General features: G+C 32.4%; 1 protein-coding gene across 1 annotated transcript in view; it reads right to left on the reverse strand.

Annotated features, from left to right (window-relative positions):
• LOC129218625 (plexin-A2-like) overlaps positions 1-14,595 on the reverse strand; it is a 536,492-nt gene that overhangs the window by 225,209 nt on the left and 296,688 nt on the right. The gene's annotated exons all lie outside the window — the stretch shown is intronic.

Here is a 14,595-nt window from a genome sequence, read left to right on the forward strand (position 1 = left end):
AGTTAAAATCGCTGGAATTTTTTAAGAGAGTAGGGATTTGGACTTGGAATGTCCAGAGTTTGATTCCCGAAATACACACCGAGAACGTGTGTTCAGAGCTCTCGTTGTATGGTCAAGTTAAATCTGTGGGCCCGAAAGTCATGTGGTCGGTCGCTAGCGGGTAGCAGTTACCATGAGTGCAGTGTTCTTGAAGACTATCTCTCCTCCTCAGAACTTTGATAAAATTATGGGCGGGCGATAAGTGATGCTTTCATCTATCGGTCGAAGTGAATATCAGACTACTTCCTTTATAAGGATCCATTTTCTAAGGAGCCGCTCCCATAATTCCTACTTGCTTTTTGAAAGCGGCTTGGGTCTTCCAAGTGGCATCGGTACCAACAACATTCATGAGATTAAAAGACCACTTTGCGTTATTGTATTTGTGGGTTTCTCTCTTTTTTAAAATTAAAGAAAGAGAAAATGTTATTTTTACTTCGTTTTTGTAGTTATCTTCTACAGTAAGCATCCTTTAAAGTTGCACAATGGAAAAAAGAGGGACATCGAAGAACGAGCAACCCCATCATTTCTTCTGCACACTAAACTATAAGAACGGATAGGTAAAGTTTAAAGGCGATAAAACCTTTTTCTTTTGGATTTCCAGCTAAGAAAAACCTCAGCTGTTACTCTTCAAGTTTCCAAACCCGCCGCTACTACCATCGTTTTAAGTAAAATGTCATATATCTGGGCTGTCACTGAGTACTTCTACTAAAAGTAGTCACTTTAGTAGCTTCTGGCTGAAAGATAGCCTCCAAAATAGTCGCTAGGTTCAGAATATGGTATCTCAAGTACTCTAGCATATTTTTGAAAAAAAAAAAAAAGCATTTGTCATATTGATGCAACGATACTTAAATTAAAAGACATATCTTGGTAGCGTAGTATGTAAGCGGGACGACTCACAGCAGGGGTTCGACCTGAGCGCGAGGCAAATTACCCGAAAATTTTGCTTAAACAATTCTTGAAAAAAACATTTACTTGACTAAGTCCGTTCTTTTTAAAGGAGCACTAACGAATCAAGTACCAACACTTTCTCGTAATAATTTCTCATTGTTTGGCTGTAAAATTTCCGAATGCGTGAATATTAGCACTCGTCTTAAAAAAAAGAAAAAAAAAAGTAATAAGGCTGCAAGAAATGAAATAGCAAAATTTTACTGATATTCATTTGGAATGCAAACAACAGTTAATAAGAATAGCAGTAGCGGAAACAAAATTTTCACAAAAATCGCAATCTCAAAAACTAACACCATACAAAAATTGCGATCAAAAACGAAATTTTCTTACAAAAACATGAGCATCACACATATTTGACCATGAATATGCTTATTATAGTTCATTTTCTGAACTTTTAAAACGTTTATTTTCAAAAAGTAAACGCAGGAAAACGTTCTTGATTTTTTTTTTTTGGAAGGTGGGAGATAAAGGTGAAATTTCACCTTTTTTAATTTTTATCATCGTTGGAGAAAAAAAAGATAAAAGAAGGGAGTTTTATGTATTTTAGTCGCTTTTTGACTAAAATAATCGCCGTTGTTTCAAAATAGTAACTTCAGTCGCTTTTTTTTCTTTTTTTTCGCTACGGGCAGCCCTGGTGTATATATATATATATATATATATATATATGAAACTGATCTTAAAATAATAGAAGAAAAGGACACATATAAACTAGTTTTATGCAAGATTTTATCGAACAAAAAGTAAACTGCGTACATTTTCGTCAATTAGATTAAGTTTTAAATAGTCTTGCAAACCCCATGTCATTCCGGTTTACGGTGCGCCAATAACCTCGGAGTTATTTCGCGACGAAGTCCACCAACTGCACTCCCCTTTTAATTTTTTGAACTGTCATTTCTTCCGTTTGATAGCACTGTAAAATAAATAACTTTTCTGCCTCTGACCATAGATGAGAAATTTATTTTCCTTCGTCCTCTTTTGGCGTTCAGGTGCAGTTCCCTAAACCTGAACAAACGTTCTGCGGGGGCAGAGGGAGGAAAGCCCCTGTGCCATTCAAAAGATGAGACGACCCTTGGCATGATGCCAATGTCTGGATCAGAGGGGGAAGAAAGGCAGCGGCAGGCGAGAGATGGCCGCCATTACAGTAGGGATTCCATTCAGAAGGGATTCCACAGTAAAAAGAACATTTCTCGAAAATAGAGAGACTTTTAAACTATATTTCGGCCAGTGAAATGTCCGAGTTGTTCCTCTCTTATTCTCCTTCCTGTGCCATTTTTTACCGCATCCATCGTCATTTCGATGGATTCCAGTTTTTGTTACTTGATGGCCAACGAGGAAAAGCGGGCAAAAAGAAAGAGAAAGAGCGAGAGAGATGAAAAAGAAAAAAAAGAGATGGTGCAGTGTCCTTTTCCTTTGCTATGAATGGGGTATTTCACACTCTTCATCAAATGAAATGTTTATTTGAGCCACCTTAAAAGTTTTTTCAAGCAAAGCAAACTATCATCTTTCGCCAACTCATATGTACTGAAATAATATATGTATGCAATTGAAAGTTTCATAAGCCACACTACCTAATTACTTAGAAAAATGAAAAAAAAGTAAAATATGTGAAAAACAATAGTTTTACAAAAGATGTTTCAAATGAATATATTTTGTCCCTTTTCCATGCCAACTTTCATTTTGAAAAAAATGTGTTTTTAAAGGTGTTTAATAGCATTTTTTGAAAAAAAAAAAAAAAAAAAATGATAGTTTAAAGAAGAAAAATAAATGCATCGTTAAAAGCGTAAAAATATGAAATTCCTTTCTTCGATTAGAAACGGAATAGCTATCGTTCGTCACCCTTTAAGAAGTTCCAGAAAGAAGTCGGTCATGAAGAGGGTAACCAGACCCGAAAGTTGAAATTAATGACATTTAATCTCGAAACCGACTATTACGGATAAATACAATGATTAAAAAACTTAGGTTTCTACATTTTTATTTGGCGAAATCATTGCACTACATTTGGCGAAAAGAGAAAAAACTAAATGCACACTGGTTTACTGATATTTGTTTAGAGAACACTAAGGATAAGGCAAATTATAGCTGTTTAGTTTTGATATCAACTCATCATTGTAAATTTGCATAGGACACATTCGTTAAAGTAACATTACATTTGGCCTTTGTCGATTGTCTAGCTGATTTATTCCAATCGTTGGTCCGCGGCAAACATAGCTTATATAGGCTCAAATTTGAAGATAACTAACGAAATTTCACGTCATTGGTTTTACACGCAGAAAATGAAATTGTGGTGAAAGTTAATTTCAGTTCATGGAGGATGTTTCTTGCTCAAGGGAGAACTTAAAATTTTAACTGAAAAAGGAAGAACTGTTTTTCAATTGAACAACATCTGGTAACCTTGGAGATGAGAATGTTTTGATTTAACAAATCAAACAGAATCAATCTTTTATGGAAATTAAAAGTGTGTCTATCGTTATTTCACACGGGGGTCAAGAAATCTTGGCTTACTTTCGTCATATGGCGAAACATTCCCTCCTCCACCCCCTGCCGAACAGTCATTTGAAGAAGGAGCCAGGGGGGTCTGCCCCTCCCCTAACTTTGAGAAGAATGATTTATTTATGTGTGTGTATATGTATTTTGTGTTAAGTATGCACTAAGTACAAAAACAACTAACTCATTGACCCTGAGTAAAGTTTTGAAAAATTAAGAACCAAATTACTGCTAAATGTGGCAATATATATTAATACTACGGGAAAAGTAATTTTTACACCTTTTCACTAATTACAGCACTTTAAATACGCTAAGAAGATACATAAGAGAAAATTTATTTTAAGCTTCAGAAGTTCAAAAATATTTAAAGTTAGCCCAAGGAATAGGCGGAGATCTCAGATCTGATTTTGGTCACGGTTTCCCGGTTATTCCAAAAATCTCAGCTACTCTCGGATGAACGACTAGTTAACTACCGTGAACTAGATGTGCATTTTACAATAATGATTACAAAGAAGGAAAAAAAAGCGTGTATGATATTAAGTTATTGCTATCACTCACACAATTAAAAAAGAAAATCTCTCTTTATATTTTTGAATTTTAGAATAATTTTCAAAAAAAAAAATTTCTTTATTTTTTTAAAAAAAGAGGTAAGAAAAGTACATTCAAAGCACTTTTAAAATCGATTTTTTTTTTTTTTTTGTCTCTCTCTTGTTTGAAGTGGAACACATTTTTTCACTGAGAAAGAGTCAGAAAAATATCCAACCCCGCATTCAACAATAAATTTCATAAGGAATTACTTTAATTTGAAGGACTCGTTCTAACAAAAAGAATAAATGTGTGCCTTATGAGAGAACTATCGACTTAACTGCTACCTAGCAAACTAAACAAAGAGAAGAAGTATAGACAGACTGCCAGAATAGCATAGACCGGCAAAGATGGTGCATTGAAAACTGCAAGCAGTCACAAAGGCAGCCGTTGTGACTTCACAATAGATTCAAATTTCTTTGAACTGATCAAAACCGCAAAGGAAAGAACCGCTCAAAAGACTCCTTCAGCAATTCGAATCCTTAAGAGGCAAAACAAACCTCCGAGGTTTCTTTGAGAAGGCATGTCTGTGACCTCTTGAGCAAAGGTAGCGGAGTCTCCCGGGAGGCTGCGGGGGTGCGTTTTATTGGAATAAGAGCGGCCGCCCCCTTCTGAATGGGGGGCTCTGCTTGGGCTTCATTAAACAGGGATAATGATTGCCTGTTTTGAAGGATCCCGTCAAGCAGGTAACGGGCTGATGTCGATGTGGTTAATGTGCAGTCACCACAGCTTCGCTCTCTTTTGCATCGATTGACCTAACCGGCTCGATTGAAGCTGTGGTTTGTCTGCCGATCGGATTCAGAGATTCGCATTTCTAACTGGACAGTCACTCCTTGAGAAATACAAACGGTACTCGGGTGGTGTAGGATAAAAAATGAAATATATATATATATATATATATATATATATATATATATATATTTTTTTTTTTTTTGAATGGTTTAGGATACTTTTTTTCAGCTAAAGGGGAAACAAAAACAGCAGTAATCCTTTATAGTTTCAAGATATGCAGCGAAATTCATGACGACGTTTATCAAGACCTAAATTTTGATTTTTTGTTGAAGTGAAAAAAAAAAAAATCAAATAACTCAATTACATGTCGCAAATTAGGGTGTAGTAATAGCTCAGTAAAAGTTTTTCAGTACTCCTGGAGCCTTTACAGTGAGAGAATTCTACTCATGCTTTTTCTTCCTTTTTTGATGGTGCAAAAAAATAAAATAAATAAATAAATAAATAAAATAAAAATAAATAAAAATAATAATAATAAATTAAATAAATACGACCGGTTGGAGAAAACTAATCAATAACAAGCTCCTCTTTCAATGAGAATATTTGTTTGTATTGTACCCAAGATCATACATATTAAACTTTTATAAGTTTCATTAATGTAGGATAAAATATCGCTTTTAACTATGAATATTATTTAAGCAGTACATTATTGTGTGAAGCGGGGGGGGGGGAGCACAAAGTCCATAAGTTTGATTTTTAATTCGGATCTTTAATTCGGAATGCAAAACACAGTACGTATGTTTAACGAAACAAAATAGTTAAAAAAGAGATATAATACAACAGCATTTACAATTTTACGTGCCGGTGGAATTAAAAGAGAGAGAGAATAAAAGAAAAGCATTTTCAATTTAACGTGCCCGAAGAATTAAAAGTGAAAAAATAATATAACAACTTCACTTAAAATTTAACAGGCCGAAGGAATTGAGAGAGAGAGAGAGAGAATATAACAAACGCACTTTCGATTGAACGCACCAGAAGAATTTAAAGAGAGAGAGAGATGGAGATAATATAACTACATTTTCAATTGAACGAGCCGGAAGAATTAAAACACAGAGAATAAAAGAACAGCATTTTCAGTCTAACGTGCCCGAAGAATTAGAAGTGAAAAATAATATAACAACTGCACTTAAAATTTAGCAGACCTAAGGAATGGAAAGAGAGAGAGAGACAGAATATATAACAACTGCACTTTCAATTTAGTGCACCCGGAAGAATTAAAAGAGAGATAGAAAGAATATAACTGCATTTTCAATTTAACGAGCGGGAAGAGTTGAAAGAGAAAGATAATATGGCAACTGCACTTTCAATTTAACGAACCGGAAGAATTGAAAAATAAGAATATATATCGATAACTAAATACATCTCGGAATTTAGACGGATGTAAAGAAACGAAACTTTTAACTTGTAGATGATTTCTCCTGAAGAAAAAATGACCTTCAGTACGACTATGAAATCCGAGCAAGCAAAAAGGAAATAAACATCAATAAACAAAACCATATGTTAATGTCTAAGGAATGATAGAAAAGAAGTAACTGCACACGTTATTGAGGGGAAGAAAAGGATCAAAAGGCACTTTCCAATACTAACTGAAGCAACTCATGCAAATTTGAGCAGATCACGTCAAAATCTTCGCAGATTGAACGCATTACGTAAAAGCAGTTTAAGGCAAAACCATTCAATTGCCAAGATACAAAAAATGATTTTTGGGTAGTATAGGATTGCGTATATGTGTGATGGAACTTATGCATATTATATGAGGAAAAGAGTCCTGGATAAAAGAAACAGCGGCTCGATCGGAAACCGACCCCGGGAGAGAGATCTCGTACCGAAAATCAATTGTCATCATCGGAAATGCGCCGTTTCAATCAGGAAGTGTATTAAATTCAAATCACTCAAAATTTTCTTGTCGTGAGTTGGGGAAAAAAGGAAAGTTCCTTTTCGGTCTTGCCAATTCCTTCGTCTTAAGCACCCCGTCTATTGACTCTTTTAGGATGCAGTCTTTGCAGTTGCCGAATCTGCAACTAACTCGCTGATTCAGCTGAAATACGCCATTAGTCTTTTTACAGGCTCTTCGTCTTTGCCACTTTTGCTTTTTTATGTAAGGATCACGGACTTAGTGCAGCGTATTCATCCAGTCATTGTACTGTTAAAAATTTATTACATACGTGACACAATTTTACAAACGGATAACCTGTTCTAAAGGTGATTTATAAACTCACATTTAAAATATCTTTAAACTAATTTGTTCAGCGTATGCATTCGTTACTTTTACTGTTAAAATTTTTTTAATCATGTGTGACATGATTTTACAAACGACTAACCTGCTCCAATGATAATTTATAAACTGACATTTGAAATTATTTTTCAAAGCAGCCTATTTTCTTTGCATTCATTCCTTCCTTTTATTGTTGAAAATTCATTAAATAAGGGACAATTTCACAAGCGGCTAACCTATATAGTTTACAAACTCATTTAAAAAATATTTTTTAAACATATTAATTTTTCATTCATTATATGATTGATGTGAATTCAAGGGATCTATCTACTTTTAGTTTTCATCAAGTTTGAGTCACATGTGCTTTTGAATTGAGCTCTCACTTTTCGTAATATGTACCAATCAAGTAATCTTTCATTGATAGTATTAACTTCAAGCAACATATGATGCAGTGAGAATTAAAGGGATGTAAGTGAACATTTTCAAGTTTTGAGTAAAATGCGTTTGAAGTTTTGGTCCTAGCTAAACTTTCATCCCAAAACAGAGGAGAGGTTCACCTACCATTTGTATACTGGTTATCCCGAAATTTTTAATTTTGGCACTTATATCTTTTTGCTTTTCACTGCCTTATATAATACTTTGCTTCTGTACATACTGCTACATTTTAGTACAACCTCGAACATCACAAAAATGGAATTAGAATACACGCTTGCAACTTTTCCGATGCCATGAAAATTTTATTTATTTATTTCGTTGAATAAAATTTAATTATCAAATTTTGAATCATGCTAGAACCGAACCTGCGACTTTTAAAACGAAAAACGGATGTCTTACTACTCGGCCTTATCTTACAAAATGAACTATAATTGCTTTACACCTCTAAGCATAAATGGAATATTTTTAATTAAATATTTAATGGCAAATTTTCTTACTTTTAGCTCAGTTTAATTGCTTTTCTTTAAAAAGAATATCATTGATCCAATGAAATACTTTCAATGTACGATAGTAACTCTCGCATTTGAACGAGTCAGAACTGGAGAAAAAAATATCATCCTCTTATAAACGGATCATTAAAAAGAACGACAATGCTCATGTCTAAAATAAGAAAAATAAAAATAAATAAATAAAAATAAATAACAATAATAAATAAATGAATAAGAATATAGAAATAATAAAAACTATTGAATAGCAATTTTTAAAGTAATTTTTATTGGTTTATGTATTTCTTTACATTTTTATATCAGTTGTAAAGAGGACAAAAAGCTCCAAAATTACCGAGTGTGTGTTTTGAAAGTACATTTACGCTGCAGGCTAACGGTGTAAATAATCAAAAGCATTTCTCTATAATTATTTTTTCTGGATATACATTTCTACGTAACATAAATATCTTCAACATTTTGATTACATCGAAGTACTACTTTTAGTTTACGGTAAAGCAAATTAAGACTAAAATACAGAAAAACCAGAATTTATTCACGATCTCTGAAATATTCCCAGAGTAAAAAAGAAAGAAAAATAAATGCAAAAAGGAGAGAGGGGTGGGGGGCGGGAATCGCATAAAAAAAGGTCCTTGTAGCGCACAATTCCTTTGAAAACCACCATCCCCAAGAATTCCGTAATATTCAAATAAAGGACCCAATTACGCGTAATGTTGACTTTAATGCAAAGTCAAGATAAGAAGTCGTTTTATAAATGAGCAAATGCGTGATTCTAAATTAAAGCAAAAACCGAGTAAAGGCGATTTTGAAAAAAGATATTTTTTTAAAATCTATTTTCCCCCCAGATGAGGTTACTTTAATGACTTGAAATATTAATGACGGCGTCTACAATCTTGTAGATAAATGGAAGAAATGCTAAAGCAACAACCAATAAAATTTGTGTACATTTTCTTTTTCAAAAATAACAATCGAAAAAGTAACGGAAAAAGATATCATTTAACATTTTCCTCTTCTTTAGTTTTTTTCTTTCGAGTCTTGGTGCGCGTTTAACGGAATTACTAATATTTATGATCGAATCTTAAGTCTCATCTTCTTTGCCTGATGCCTGACAGAGCCATACCAGAATAAGAAATCTGTGTTTTGACAAATGGTGTCGGGTCTAAAGCAGGCAGCTATTGTTTCATCACAAATAAAGCAAGGTTGTCAGGATAAAAAAAAAAATCTATATTTCCTACGAAAAAGAGCCACATTAATCAGTGTGGCAAAAAAATCGGATTGCTTTGCAGAAGATTTCATTCTTTTAATAAAAGTGGCATAACTCGGAAATGACTGGATTTTCTACGGAATAAAAAAAAATCTTCAGAAAGTGGATCTAGTTATTTCTCGTAGATTTGTTTATGTGGATTTTTCTTTCTAGGGGAAGTTAAATTAATATCAGAAAAGACTCCAGAATGAAAAAAAAAAAAAAAAATACATGCTTTTAGAGGAATACAGAATAACGAAAAAAATATTTTAAAAGAAAAAATTTAAAAAAAGAAAAGAATGATTAAAACTATACAGGCTACTTTGTACAATTTCCATGAGTAATTAGATACGTAAGTAAACCAAATATTTAAAGCTAAAAACATCGAAATAAAAATTATTCAGTCAGATATATAACTTCCGCATTAATTATATAATTTATTATTTTCTCCGTTCCAAGAAAATATATTCGGCACAAGGGCGCCCATATAGGGTGGCAAGGGGGCTCGAGCCCTCCCCCCCCCTTGAAGTTAGACCTTCCTTTCTTTTAGTACTTTTTTCTTTGCAAAAATGTAAAAACATTTAATCTCCAGCCATCAATGAATAAGTTATTAAAAATAAAATATTTTAATGACTGAAATCTGTCCTGAAATCGGTTTCCATGGAGAAAATACCCTCCTAACCCATGGGGAAAATATCTGAGCCCCCCTTGCAATTTTGCATATGGGCGCCCTTGATTCGGCAGGCGTTCAAGCTTAAGTCACTAAAGACACAAAAGTCACATTATAGTCAATTCCAGCTTAAAATTCTGAATTTCGTAAATAACATTGAAAAGTTGTCAATTGACAAAAACAATATTTTACAGGAGAGGAAGAAAAATCATTAAGAGTCATTAAAATAATTACTAAAGCCCTACTAATGAATCGTTTTAATTTCAAAGCAAGCAATTTACAATAATATTCATAATAATAGTTTCGGTATTTATTTTAATGACTTGTAATTTTTTTCCCTCTTCTCCAGTAAAATTACCTTTTCGTCAACGAACTACTTTCCAATACTCAATGTCAGCAACTGATTTAAAATGTTGTATTAGAGATCGTATTGCAGGATTTCATTTAATAATGTGTATAGCAATCCTTATTATTTGTCCTAGTATCTCCAATGTTTAAATTGATTATGCATCTCAAAACTAGAATTTTGGCCTTGAAAGAATTGAAAAAAGTCTCACAGTCATACGGGAATTTTACATATTATTATTTTTATTGCTATTTGTGATATTATTGTGTTAAGCTTTAGATTTTTGTTCATTTGTCACTCATAAAAATTATCTTCTTGTCAAATGTTTCTATTCTCAGTTGTGATCTACGATTTTTTGCAGTTCCAACAAAATAACGCTTTGATTTTACTTGCAAATAAGTTACCTGAAATGCTGTTGAAAATTATTTGGAATTTCATTTTTTAGTTTGTTTTTAGTTTTTTAAAAAGAATTCAGCAAATAATAGAGATGCTTTTTAATCAATTGGTTATTGCGTTACAATTTGCAATCAATCATTTTATTAACTACTTATCCGACTACGTTGAAAAGGCGATTTTCGACCAAAATTCACTTTTTCTCAAAATAGTTTTATTCAACAGCCCCATTCTTTAAGATAATGAAACATTTTGGTTTTATAATCTACGCGAATTAGAACTCACGTTATAAGCATTTGAATACTAAGCGTCTGCAGTATAACGCGTGTTAAGTCAAATCTTTACTTACGTTTTTTGAAGAATGCAATTATTTCTCGATACTGGCTACGGAAAACATGATTTTGCAAATTCTATTCAGTATTCAAGCATGAAATTTGGCATGCCTGTCTTGCAAGTACTTGTGAGTGGAATAGACCACATATTATGTAAATGATGAAATATTTTTTGATTTATAGCTTTTTTACCGAAAAAAGGTGAGAAATTGTTGAGAAATTTCTGGATAAAGTCAAATTCTTGAAATATTTCTTAACCTGCGGTCTGTTTCATGTGTAATATTTATACATGTGAAAAAATCTAAGCAAATTATTTATAGCTAGTTAATTTTTTTAAATACAGTGTTTCTCCTAACTGGTAATTTTCAGTCATTTTTGCCAAAAAATCACCCATTTAAAAAAAGTTATTGATATTATTGTTTTTTTTAAGCAAAAAACATGTTTTAAGATCATTCTGCTTCTAAAAAAACATTAATATTATTTCATAATAGTGTTTTTAAAAAAAACTGCTCCGAACCTAGTTGGATACCTTAAACTAATTAATATCAAGAAGAAAAGAAATTAAAATGAGAGTAGAGCATCCATTATACACATATAAGCAAAATAAAATTAAAATGTAAGGCAATAGACAACATTATAAAAACTTTTTTCCCTTTGGCATCGTCCCATCATTAATGATAATTAAGAATGATTAGTTTTAATAAGTGCAAGTGATTCAGCATTTTTTTTTTTATAATCATTATTATTATTTTTTTTTCTTTGATGAAGGAAGAACAAGACATGCTATGTTAGAAATTTCAAGATAAAACTAACGATTTTCTCGATCACTTCGAAAGTTTTAAACTTCATGAAAATTCATAAAAACTCGGGTTAAAAATACAAATTGAAAAATTTAGAAAACGAGAGTGAAAAAAGAAAATGATATATATATATATATATTGCAAAACAACAATTCTAATGTATGAAAGTTTGAAGACGTTGCAAATAGAACGAAGGAATGACAGACGGGAGGGAAAACTAAATCTTTGTTTTATTCCTTAAAAAAAATAATAATAATAAAAAAGTATCCCTCTTTAAGAGGGGAGCCTTACAACAATCACAGACAGCGGGGAAAAAGTACAGGAAAGAGGCAGGGGAGGGCGGAATAAAATGATAAAGGATAGGAAAGAAGAGAGAAAAAGTTTCTCCTCAACAATCTATAGAAGGCATGCACTCTCAGGAACGTCAATGGAGGGAAAATGACGCGAGAAAATAGATGGAAGCTTGCTGATACGTCAGGTGACAAAAGCAGCTGTCACTCAGGTGACACATCTAATTAAGTACGTTGACCATAACCATCAAGGCCCAAGGGATCGAAGTCTCAATGGTCCTTCCGAACATAAAGATCATTTTCACACACCCCCACGAGATTAGATTATTAGTTAGACCCAAGCATGCCGTCAAGCATGCCGTGATTCTTTTCAGCAATGCAACAACACCCTATGCAGTTGGTGATGATTTATTCAAAAAGAGTTGCAGTTGAAGGCATAGATGGATTGCTGATATGTCTGTTGGCAAAAGTGCTTGTCACTGAGGTGACGCATTTAATTAAGTAAACAGACGAAAGAGACCAAGAACAGGAAATGGAGTCTTCTTTTATGAGCAGATATTTCTCCAGCTACAAACACATTTTGATTTGGTGATAAGCCAAATGAAAATTTGTTTTGTTCATTTACTTTGCATCCGCATTTAATTAAGCAAACAGACAACAGAGACCAAGATCAGGAGTATTCTTCCATGAGCAGACATTTTTCCAACTATGTGCAAACACCCTTTGATTTGGTGATGTCAAATGAAAATTTTATAAGATTTTGTTCATTTACTTAGCACATGCATTTAATTAAGCAAACAGACAACAGAGACCAAGATCAGGAAACGGAATCTTCTTTTATGAGCAGATATTTCTCCAGCTACAAACACATCTTGATTTGGTGATTAAGTCAAATGAAAATTTTATAAGATTTTGTTCATTTACTCTGCATTTAATAAGGCGAGGTGTCACGACATCAAGCGTGAGCAGTGGCGCAGCAAAACGGGGGGGGGGGGAGGATGAAAACACCACTAAGAAAAACCCTTTCCTGGGAAGAAAACGCTAAACATAGTTGAGGTTCAATTTTAACTACTTGAGGTGAAAAAATGAAACATATGAAACAAAAAGAAAAATGAAACATTTAAATCATTCATATTTCGATCAAATCTCATACTTAACTTTACGTTACATTCCTTTATATTGATTTCATTTTTATTACACGTGCTGTTAATAATCTGAAACCTGAAAAATCAGTTTCTTTTCTATTCTTTCTATCTTTATCAAAAGAAGACACATCTCTAAGTATTAAAAATGTCTGACACAACATTAGAAGAAAAAAAAATAAAAGCCTAGTTCCATGTAAATAAGTTTGTTGATTTGAGTACGTTAAAATGCGTTCACGAGAGCACAATTAAACATTCTTTTGAAAAGTAATATTAATTATTTTTAAAAAAGGAAAGAAAAGAAAAATATAAAAAAAAAAGAAAAGAAGAAGAAAGGAAAGTAAATGAAAGTCAAACGGTTTGTAATCGGAAAAATAAAATTTAAAAGTGGTCAAACGTGAAATAATTGAAAAGATACTTCAGTTATATTTATCTTTACTAAATTATAAAAATAATAAATATTACAACATCAACAGAAACATTTAGCAAAACAAATATCGCACTTACATTGTTTTCCTCACCATTCTCGAAAACGAACCTGTTTAGTATTGAATTAAATCAAGTCTATTTCTACACAATTAAATATTTCAACTTTTTAACCTATTCATTTGAAAAGAAGCTGATTGCAACAAATTTGAGATTCAATGCAAGCAGTTACGAAATCGAAATTATTGGTGGTGTTTAAATTCTTGCTGATCTTTCCGTGACAGAGGGCAGATCCTTTTGAAAATCTTATAAAATGTCTCTCAGTTATGGACAGAATTTTGAAGTAGTCAATTTCATCGAAACTCAAAAAAAAAAAAAAAGTCAAGTTTTGCACATCGCACTACAGTGAAACCATCTCTCAAAATACAAGTATGGTTTCACTGTGTATCACAAGTATCCAAATTTGATTTCTTAAATAATATATAAAGTAAGAAAAGTAGAGCAAAAAAAATTAAATATTAAAAATATAATGGAAAATTAACCCTAAATTTAAATGAATTATGAATTGCATTGTTTTAAATAAATATATTTATACGTGATGTTAAGTTTATTTTCAAGCTCTAGAAAAAAAAAAATTCTGCATAAACGAATTTCTATAAAAAAAAATTTTTGAATACCCTTTGAATAACCTTACTAGTGAATTTCAAATTTAAATTTCCATCGTTAAATCTGCATCAAAAACTATTTACAATCTAGCATAAAAAGGACCTTTTTTTTTGTCAAAACTGAGAGCTACTGTTGTAAAGGTGTTTTATCATATCCATTATCATAACTCACTCTCTTTCTCTCTCTATCAATATAATCAGTCTGTCTCTCTCTCTCATAGTATCATAACTCAACTTTTTGAACTTAAGCTGTAGCAACTAGCCCTATCATAATAACACTACGCTACACT

Source organism: Uloborus diversus, chromosome 3, assembly GCF_026930045.1.
Source record: "Uloborus diversus isolate 005 chromosome 3, Udiv.v.3.1, whole genome shotgun sequence".
Lineage (NCBI taxonomy): Eukaryota > Metazoa > Arthropoda > Arachnida > Araneae > Uloboridae > Uloborus > Uloborus diversus.